This window comes from Carassius gibelio, chromosome B8 (assembly GCF_023724105.1).
Source record: "Carassius gibelio isolate Cgi1373 ecotype wild population from Czech Republic chromosome B8, carGib1.2-hapl.c, whole genome shotgun sequence".
NCBI lineage: Eukaryota > Metazoa > Chordata > Actinopteri > Cypriniformes > Cyprinidae > Carassius > Carassius gibelio.
This window is the reverse complement of record NC_068403.1, coordinates 22,862,044-22,871,237: the sequence shown is the minus strand read 5'-3', so window position 1 is coordinate 22,871,237 and position 9,194 is coordinate 22,862,044. Positions and strand designations below refer to the sequence as shown.

The 9,194-nt window shown below is 35.2% G+C and overlaps 1 non-coding gene across 1 annotated transcript; it reads left to right on the top strand.

The window, feature by feature from the left end:
- The first annotated feature begins 698 nt into the window (after positions 1 to 698).
- Positions 699 to 799, top strand: LOC127964288 (small nucleolar RNA U13). The gene has a single exon (XR_008155027.1). It is a non-coding gene; the product is annotated as a small nucleolar RNA U13 (small nucleolar RNA).
- The last annotated feature ends 8,395 nt before the right edge of the window (positions 800 to 9,194 follow it).

The following is a 9,194-nucleotide window of genomic DNA, read 5'->3' as shown; positions in this document are numbered from 1 at the left end:
CTACTTTCAGAAAGATTGAGAAGAAATGGGAGTTTTGAAGTATATGTTTAAGCTGAAAAATGTGGAAGATCAATGTTGTTTGTTTTCTGTAGATTATAAGATTAGTAAAAAATTATGTTTTTATGAAAAGTAGATGCACTTGTTAATCATATTATGTGGTTTAGCATATCGTTAGGTCAAATTTACCTGTTAAAGTCTACATTTTACTTTTGTTGAACATTAGTTTTATCTGAAAGTTCAGCTTAAATCCAAAAGGTTTTTGTCAGTAAACAAAGACACAGTATACTTCCTAACAATCGAAGGTTAAATTAAACGACTTTAACAGAGCTTAATTATATTGGATTTATGTAAGTAATTAAATCACATATATCATTCTTTGATTGAATTTTGCACAAATCGGTTCAAAATATCAGCGTAAGTTTTTAGTATTTAAAGACTTTGTAAATTCTTTGTACAGTAAAGGGTTAATGGGTGACCAATGAAAAGTTCCCAGCATGTCCCTCTTATGAATATGATTAAATACTGGATAACTCTGCATTATAGACATGTTTTTTTAATTCCATATGAAAAAACTCAGTTACATCACTTGACAATATGCGTTGAATGTTTAAAAGAAAAGCAATGACTCCAGTTTGTCACCACAACAGAGAGAGCTGTAGCTTGAATATGAACAGATCTGTTTGACTAAATCTTATGTGATTCTTCTCAGTTTAGATAATGATGATTGGTTTGATCACAATTATTTGTGAAATGTGCTGCCAATTGACTTGTTACAATTCAGCACACTGACCGTCTGATTCTACTTCAGAAAGGCTGAGAGAAATTGGAGTTTTAAAGTGTTTATTTTGTTAAAGTTGAAAATAATAATACTAAGTCAATGTGATATGTTTGCTTTAGGTTGTGAGGTTAGCTATAGAGGGTTTTGTTTTATGAACTATAGATGCTTTTGTTAATCAAATTATGTAGTTTAGGATATTGTCTGTCAAAATATAAGTGGTAAAGTATATATCTTACTTTTGTGCACATTAGTTGTATCTAAATGTTCAGTTGAATTACTATGTTTCTTGTTAGTAAAATGATAATAAGGTCCACGCACTTGTTCCAAGGAAGGTATCTGGTGCTGGCTGAAGGATTCATGTGTGTTTGGTCTTTTCAGCATGTAGAGTTATTCATTTTGGGTTAAACTCAAATCTGACTCCATTTTATTATGACATCGAATTTAGGTTGGAATGCAAATTAATTGGTTTTACGTCTGTTTCTAATTAGTAGGCCTATTATTCTGACATTATTTATTTTATATTAACTCGTTCATTCGTGTGCTCATGTTGTTAACAAGGATTCAACGTAATCTACTAGAGTCAATAATTACGGAGTAAAAAAGAATAAAATAAAATGTAACAATTTATTATCAGTAAGGTAAATATGTATTCTGCCAATTACATATCCAATTCAAACATATCAAATCATATCAATATAAAACATCGAATTCTCAAAGATTAATCTAAAAGTAAATTATGCTCACCTGACCTTAGAAAATACATAGTATGAAGTGAAGAGACACACAACACACTACAGGCTTTCTGGCTACAGAAATCACCCTGATCCTTTTGCTGCAGTCCTCTAAATACAAAACCAAGATAAAACATCCCCCAAATGGAGGCATGAACAAACTATAGACGGTTTAAACGGCAACAACATAAACAAAGGTTACTGCGCATGCGCGCTTTTGTGGACCTAACTTAACTTCTGGTAGACTTCCAAAAAGAGCATCACAGTCCCGCCCACAGCCCGAGAGAGATCTGGTGCCGGAAGTAAATTTCCCATTCATTTCTCCCATTGACTTTCGGAAAAATCCGTATCTAAAGAGTTTTAGAGCATGTGTGAGGATAACCAGCTACGGCTGAACTCATATCTGAAAGCATATCAAACATATCATTTCAAGTGAAAAAATTAAGACAAAATCCCCAAAAAGTCAAAGGTACAAGAGTGTGTACATGTTTTCATTTCGAGAGCAGGAACTACTCATCCCATAAACCACCGCACCTCATTGAATTTGACTGAAGCCGCGAACGAGCCTTTTGAACGACTTCCAAATCTGGTGATGGCCGCCCGCGCAAACTTTTTCCTCCAGTGAATTTTATTATATATAGTGAATGTTCAGTAATAGCAGTTCTTTCAGTATTAATCATGTAAATAAATAGTGTTTTATATATGTATTGTGTTTTGATTTTTAAATTATTGTGTATTTTTTATTGTGTGCGTGTGTGAAAGTGGTTAACGATAAGCAACAAAGTGCAGTGCTTTGTACCCGACTGCAATCACCGCTCAGTCGTCAACACATGTTGTTGCCATTACACACATGTTCAGTAAATGCACAGAAAGGTATGCCTAGGCTAAATATTGTTTTGACAGTGGCATCATAAAATGCTTGATGACTCATACCATAAGAAGGCTACAGTAGCCTAGCTAAAGTAATGCTAACTAAAGTTACCAACCTCCCTGCAAAACTCTCATGGCAGCCAAGGAGATCATGATTGCACTGATAAATCTACCGTGCAAAAACGCAACACAGGTTTTAATATAATTTTATTTTATTTTTTTATTAATGACCTTCAGTCTTCACAGACCTTCGTGGGGTTTAACCAGACAGTTACAAGAGCTCCACCAATCAATCACTGTGGGATTGCGGGTAATGAAGTTCTTAGCCAAGACATCGCGAATAAAAGACATTCATATCAAAACAAGGTTAGTGCCCCATGATCCTTTTACGTTTATATGAGCATATACTATCGCTTAGTACAGCCGTAGCTGGTTTAAGTGTACCATGTATGGTTACGTTTTTATGGCTTATACCCCAAATGTCAATGCAGAAATTGCATTGAATTTTTACTTCCGGCACCAGCTGTGGGCGGGACTGTGATGCTCTAAAGAATCAATAACAACAGCCAAGTCCTTCTAGAGTAGATGTTTTTTGATAACAAAAAAAATATGTTTTCTGTGTGGATCAGGCGGACTTAATGAAAATGCGAATTCATTATTTGCCAGTAGAAGATGTTTTAAAGCATAGACATAAAGCGCGAGAAATAGAGGTTTCCCCAGTAACAGCTGTAAACAAAGCAGAGCTGGTACGCCCACATGCGGCTTTATCAGGCATATAACAAGCAAGTCTTCCTTCAGAAATACAGCGATATAAAAACACGCGTGCCTCATTTTGATATTTAAAAATATAAATGTAAGGAATTATTATTATTAAACGTGCAGTACGTAACGTTACTCGTGTTTATTCAACGAAGCCTTTTTGAAAATCGATCAGTTTTAAAATTGTGGTGAGTCTCCAAAAATAAATAAATGTATGGGAAACACTTCCCGCAGCACAACCACCTGAGCCCAACTTCAGTCTACTCATCACATTGACTTTAACTGCGTTTGTAGAAGGCACTGGAGCCAGACCGATATACACAACACAGACCGGAAGTTAACTTCGGTCCAGGCATGTGCGCCCGATGAAACCGTCTATGGGGAATTTGCATTAACTTAGGTCCAAAACATGGGAGGTTTACAAATCAATGGGAACAGAAGGTAATTTACATTGAGGACCCTAAGAAGGGGCACTCCCATTACAGTAATCAAAATATCTCTTAACTCTTAGGATCTGTAATATCTTTTATTCTTCTTTTGTAAGGTTGAGACCATTGTACCAGTCACCCTGAGACAGCTGACACCAAAACATGACTAAATATAACTTGCATTAATGTAGAGCAGGGATAGGCAACTTCGGTCCTGGAGGGCCACTGTCCTGCAGAGTTTAGCTCCAACCCTAATTAAACACACCTGAACAAGGCAATCAGTGTTTACCGGATTACTAGATTGATTCAGGCAGGTGAGTTTTTATGAGGACTGAAGCTAAACTCTGCAGGATAGTGGCCCTCCAGGACCAGAGTTGGATATCCCTGATGTAGAGCATTATATTATTGACCATTCTGAGTGAAACCAAGTGGAGGTAGGATGGGTGAGGGAGAAAGGATGGTGAACATAGTGTGAGGAGGGAGTGTGATGGTGAGGTGTGAACTGCTAGGTGTGGTGCGTCTACAATGGCAGTGTTACTTCTGCAGGAAGGTGTTCAGGAGAGTGTTCAAATGTTAATTATCAGGAAAGTCCTTTGTTCTCTTTGGGAGAATTCATCCCTCAGTCCAGATGGACCGACTCCAGCCTTACAATGACATTTACTTTCTAACAAGAATATTGACTAACTTTACATTAAAGGGGGGTCAAATGCTATTTCATGCATACTGAGTTTTTTTATACTGTTAAAGAGTTGGATTCCCATGCTAAACATGGACAAAGTTTAAAAAATTATGTTGTACGTTTCCGAAAGTTTTTTTCGAGTATGGCTCTGTGTGACGTTAGATGGAGCGGAATTTCCTTATATGGGTCCTAAGGGCACTTCTCCCGGAAGAGCGCGCGCTCCCGTATTGCAGAGCACTGAGAGCACAGACATTCACTGATCAGAGCGAGAGCGTCGCGAAATGTCAGAAAAAGAAGTGTGTTTTTGGTTGCCAGGGCAAGACAACCCAACTTTGGAGTTGTCTGATTTGGAGAGTCATTATTCTTGGTCTTCGCTCTTAAAGGTAAAGTTCACACAAAAAATAATTTACTTGCCCTCAAGTCATTCCAAACCTATAAGACTTTTGTCTGTCTTTACAACATAAATTAATATATTTTTAGTTTTCTCATAATATTTGTTAATCCATTTATAGTTTAGATAATCAGTATTTTCAAGCTTCATAAATATAGAGTTATTGTAGAAGTAAATTCTGATATTTATATGTGAATACATCTTAAATTATATGATAGCAAACATGTATGTTCGAAATAAAATACTGGTCTCCCAGACCAGCAATGGAGGACACAAAAAGAGAATATTAAATATATTCATATGTTTTCCAAAAAATGAGTTTGTATGAGTCTGGAAAAACATGGGGAGAGTAAATTATGACCATTTTAATTATTTGTTGAACTAACGGTTTGAAGAGCAGCCCTCCATGTACATGAATATTGTGAGGTATGTGAATGTCATGTCTGTTTTAATGTTTCAGTAAAGAAGCTTTCTGAAAGCAATATTTATTCAAACAATATCGCATGTCCTCACACTAGTGCTGCCATTATAGCATTCTGGAGCGCTGTGGTGGACTGAGACATTAAACAACCACACAAAGTATTGAAACTTTAAAACCGATTATTTACCTATCCTTACGGATGTGAATACACCTCTACCTGAAAATGGATAGTTTAATTAAATGTTTTATTTTTTCATATATGTTTCTCTTAGGCCACTGATGAAGAGCAGGCGGTGACTGGGATGAATCCTGGTCAGAGAGGAGAATCTTCTTTCCTCTAAACTGATGCAGCGGTGGTTTTAAAGGAGGACGCTGCCCTGGATGATGTAGAAGATGTCAGATGCTGTGCTGATGGGGTTTCTTCATGACTACATCAGTTATGCTAAAAAGATCATGAAAATTGACCGTGATGCATGATCTGTATTCATGGACTATGAAACAAACTGTAAGTGTATAATTTGTTAAAGTTAAATGCTTTTTCTGTGTTGTTTAGTAGAAGAGTTTACACTCTGTCATTCATACACCTGCTCACATTCACACACACACACACACACACACACACACACATGCGTCTGTTAAATGTTATAATATCAAAGTTAATGTTGTGATTTATTTGTGTACTGTCATTCCAGAATAGTTGGAAAAAAACCTAACTAATTGTAAATTTATTGTATGTGTTTTCGTATATTTTTATACAATATATACAATTGAACAAAGTCCAATTTGGTCTTAAGTTATATTCATCACATGTTCAATGCTTTGTTTATGAACTCTGTAGCTGTTAATGCCATCCTTTTCTGCATTTCTTCTAACATGTTACTTTTTGACTTCTCTTGTTTTTAATAAATATTTTCCTTTTGATAATTATTATTTGTGTGTAAAAGTGATATTTAAAATGAACAACATTTGTAGGTTTAATGCCTAGCTCAATTTGGGTTAATTTTAATGTAGAAATGCATTGTTTCCCCACATGGCTGCACTCTGCGAGTTTATTTTCTGCCAGCAGGAGGCGCTAAGAGCGGGAGAGGTAGGTTTCTCCGGTAACGGCTGCAGAGCGGTGCTGAGCTCACAAACGCTGCCTTATCAAGCACATGCGAAATGATATCGAACATTTTCTAAATACAGTAGTTTTCCTTCTGAAATACAGTGATTAAAAACACCCGCTCTGGTTTTTGAAACCCTGCAATATAGTCATTTTAAACCATAAAAAAGGCAACCCAGCAGGCTGGGTTAAATATGATAACCCAACTGGTTGGGTTAAAATAACCCAGCGCTGGGTTCGTCCCTTTTTGACCCAGCGCTGGGTTGTTAAAATAACCCAAATTGGGTTGTTTTCAACCCAGCAGTTTTTAGAGTGTAAGGTTCACAATATACGATGCATTTCATGTTCTTGTACAGACTGATAAATCTTACATTGTTTTCTAAAACTATTGTTTAAAATGTTTAACAGATGGGCTAAAAGGGTACAGAAGAAAAATATTTAAAACAAGATATTTTACAGTTGATTTTTTTTTTTACTATACTCACTCCAGCAGGAGTCCTTAAGTATGTGTATTTTTTGAGTACATCCTCCACAGATATTCCTTCCGTGCTTTCTCAGTGTCTCCAAGGAGAATGTTCCTGTCGTGTGGTCTTTGAAAGTCCAGGTGTCTGGATGTGTTTTCCCATACCCATTTTGTAGCACATTCACATGGGCCTCAACAGACATTGAATCCTCCCCAACAAAAGATTCCTTCATCAGAAAAACAGAAACAGATCATGCTTAGACTGTGACAGATATGAGAAACATCTAAATACTTATTGAACAAGGTGCTTTAGATATATAAAAAAAATAATGAAAACATTGAACTGCATAAACATTAAGATGATGGTCAGGCAGTGAAAAAGTGGAGTACATACAAAAAAGATTTAAATATCTGTAGTATAGTATCTTCCTTACATTGACCTGCACTAAGTGAAAATGTAAAATTGATTAACAGTGTAAAAATAAATTATGCATATGGCAGTGGCAGTGTGCTTACATATGCAACAATAACCTGCAAGTGGAGCACGTTCTGCTTTACATTTCAGGTTTAGGGATGTGTCAGGTGTGCTTAAAACACAAATTTGACTGAATGCAATTTTCCAGCAAATAAAGATTACAATATATTGTTATTACAATATTGTGTGTGATTATGTTGATATAGATAAATCAATAGATTTAAAAAAAAATGTAACTTACACAGTGATTTCTTTTTATATTTCTCTGGAAAGGGTTCTTCACAACCAGTGTGTTGGCAGCTTGAATATACTATCCATTAGTTGGACATCTAGCAGAAATGTAGAAACAAACTCTAAATTAGAATTTTTAAATTATTTTGTCTAATTGGCTTCATAGATTGTGAATTGATCTTATTACAGTTGTAATAGCAGAGGTGGTAATAATTATTATACTTACAGGATGTATTCTGTACTGTATTGCACAAAAAGGACGCAGATATAAACAATCAACTCTGAAGGATTTGCCATCGATGCGGTCATCATTTTGTCCTACTGTACATATGTCTGTCAACAACAATAAACCAATTACTAAAATTGCAAGATATAATGCAAATGAAAAATTATGATCGAATTGTAAAAAACTTATTTTAATATACATATTTGTGGTACAGTTTATAAAATTTTTCTCTGAGAAACGCCTTTCTGATATTTCTCTACTATTTTCCGCCGCAGCATTGGGGGAATTAGTGATCCTCTGCCCATCTTGACTTCTGAGAGACACTGCCAATCTGAGAGAGGCTCTTTTTTACCCAATCATGTTGCCAATTGACCTAATAAGTTGCAAATTGGTCCTCCAGCTGTTCCTTATATGTACATTTAACTTTTCCGGCCTCTTATTTCTACCTGTCCCAACTTTTTTGGAATGTGTAGCGCTCGTGAAATCCAAAATGAGCCAATGTGCCAAGGCATGACATTTCAAAGTGTTTCACTTTCAACATTTGATATGTTATCTATATTCTACTGTGAATAAAATATAGGTTAATGAGATTAATAAATTATTCCATACCTTTTTTACTCATAATTTGTACAGTTGCCCAACTTTTTTAGAATCGGGTTTGTACTGTATTCTAATCACTTCTGGCATAGTTTATGCTGAAAGGGTGAACATGTTAAGCTTTGGTAAAGCAAGTTAGCAAACTCATACAAAGAAAATTTTACAGTTGAAAAATCATTTACTTGTTCACCTAAGTCATTGAAATTCCCACCACTGAGGAGACAAAAAAAACTGTTGCCCTGAAGTCACTAAAGGGAATGGCCTGTTCTTAAATGGGTGGATTCCCCAATAAGACCGGGTGGACAACCATTCAAGGGACATGGACAAACTCTTCATTTTTATTATATATAATAATTGTTTATATATCTATATATTGTTTTAATCTCTTAAACAAAATATTATTAGGAGAACAACATTTTTACATTTTATGATTTGACAATATTTTAATATCATTCAAATTTAATGACCAGTGTATGGGACATATAACATAACATGCATAACTTACACAAAACAAAACAAAAAACTCTAGAAAATGTATCTAAAGAGCAAAGTAATGCTTTTGTTATGAATATTAAAACTTAAATATTACACACCCAGACCAAGATTTCATGGCAAATGAATTATTTATGTACAGGACACCAAAAAGCACCCTACAGTGATACTGACCCATTTTCAGCTTTCAAAACAATTGCATTGGAAATATGATTCAACAAGATGGGATCAAGTTTAGTGAACAGTGACATTTTTACAGACATTGGTACTACCTTGTCACATAAAGGGTTATGCAGCCACAAATTAAAAAATCCCAGCATGCCCTTCTCATGAGTGTGATACATACTTGTTTACTTTGCCTTATATCACACACAAGTACTCTTTTTATTCCATATGGAGAAACTCACTTCCCTTATATATGACTATATGCATTCATTTTTTTAAAGCTGTAGCTTGAATAGAGATAGATCTGCAAACACAATCAAATTGGGTTTTAATATGTGATGCTTGACCACCTAAAAAAATATTTACATATGGATAACATTAAAACT